At 35.5% G+C, this 2,073-nt stretch overlaps 1 protein-coding gene across 1 annotated transcript in view; it reads right to left on the bottom strand.

Annotated features, from left to right (window-relative positions):
• LOC117111321 overlaps positions 1-2,073 on the bottom strand; it is a 27,490-nt gene that overhangs the window by 24,163 nt on the left and 1,254 nt on the right. The gene's annotated exons all lie outside the window — the stretch shown is intronic.

Here is a 2,073-nt window from a genome sequence, read left to right on the forward strand (position 1 = left end):
TTTTGTGTAAGTGTTATGAGCCGATACCGTAACATAGTCTTTCCGTAGCATAAACCTTTTCCAAATAAATATCGGCCATTTACATTTCTTCAATTCATCACAAATACTTTATTTACATGCTTTAAATGTGTATCGATTGCGGGAAATGTATCCCAGAGAGCATTATTTCAGGGCAGGATGAGTTCCTTTTAGGGATGAACAGTCCAGAGTAGCACTTAGCTTACGTTGGCCTAGGCCTTGTACTAGCACCATTCGTTTAGTCCCCGGTTTTAGTCTCTTCATGTTCTAGGCCGAAACGAGGAAACACAAATGTCATTGTCCAATATAAACAATGTAAGACATGTATGAATATACCAATTTACAAATTTAGGTCCGCTGGAAAATCCATTTGCTATAAAAGGCGTGAAATATTGCGTAACTATGTATATATTTTCAACATCGTTAGACCCGGAATTTACGTTGTGGATAGATCGATTCATATCAATTCATTCACCATGTCCTCCACAATTGAAACATTACTAATATAATTGGTCTAGGCCTGATAACTCAACTGTATGATATGCCTTGTTAAAAATCTAAAAGTCATGGCGTAGGCTAACTATATCTAGGCTCAGCATAAGTCTATACAAGCAAAAGAATTAAACAATGGAATAATTAAGATGATTTGTTTAGTAATATTCATTGTTAACATATCAAATCGAATATTTGGCTCCATAGTTCGTAGACAACAGTCTAGATTTATGCCCCAGTGGAGTCATCTTATCTTACCATTCTGTCGACTACATCAAAACCTTAGCCTCGTATTGCATGCCGTCTCAGTATGATGGTATGATATTAATGACTCACTTAATGACGAAATACTAAAGGTGTGAAAGGACATTTGACTAATTTCAACCAAATAATCATACTTCTAAAAAATGAAATTATACAATAGAATCATCTGGGGAATATCATGTAAATAATTTCAAGTATTATGACCGAAATTTCGTTGACAACGCTTAGAGTACTTGACTAGCCGTGTCGAGTCACACGATGACAGGACCCACAATCATGCATTGCCCGAGCCCATTCTAGTATTATAAATTATAGTACTAGGCCTACGATTTCAAACCAAATTAATTGTTTTCTTATGCAGTAGGCACACTAAATTCATATCAATATGCCCTATGCACGTATAAATATTCAAAATATTCATTTTGAAACTGGATTTGTCTCCGTAAAGGAAATGTAGGTCAGGATGATATAGTGCCTTATATCTATTTATAATATTTAAAGTATAAATCAGTGTACAGTGCTATTCATCTGTATAATAGGCCTACGGATTGTACATTGTTTAGGCCTGCCAATAATAACTTCAATTCATTTTATGAACTCTCTCTTGGTTTGTTTATAGACCGACCTCGCCGATATTTTTAGTTGCAATTTCACTATATTGTGTTGAGTGTGAACATTCATTTTAGAGGGGTGACCATCTTGATTCTGAGTCTAGAGAGTTAAAAGCAGATTTGTGTACTGGTCCAGTACACATATCTGCTTTATAACATGGCATAACATTACAGAAGAATCCCAAGTCAATGCCACAAACGCGTTACAGTATGTATGTTCATATACATTCCGCACCATCAGTGATTTCATAAAGAGGAAGATATGTTGACGTTACTCGATACAGTATATAAGAATCCAATTAAATTGTCAATATTAGTCACGTACGCGGGTTATTGTTGTATATTTTAAAGATGCAATCAATCGTAGCAAAATTCACGATTAACAAGGCATTAGTAATCACACTGTTAAACATCCTACAGTACGGTGTCTTAATAAGGAGGTTCCACATTGATTTCATCATCTTGTTTGTATAATGTGGTTGTATTAGGATAGCTATAGGCCTATGGCCTGATATGAATTGCACTACTTACTGCAACGGCTTCGCCTTCGCGTAATAGCTCTATAGGTTACGTGCAATGCATGCCATGTGCGTCTGAACCGGAAACTTATAGATATTTAGTAGCAAGCAAAATATACAGTAATCAAAACAAAAAAACGGTACAGATAGATGGATAAATGTCTGTCTCT

The sequence above is a fragment of the Anneissia japonica genome, unplaced genomic scaffold, assembly GCF_011630105.1.
Source record: "Anneissia japonica isolate Jap-2015-1 unplaced genomic scaffold, ASM1163010v1 scaffold287805_len679488_cov178, whole genome shotgun sequence".
Classification (NCBI taxonomy): domain Eukaryota; kingdom Metazoa; phylum Echinodermata; class Crinoidea; order Comatulida; family Comatulidae; genus Anneissia; species Anneissia japonica.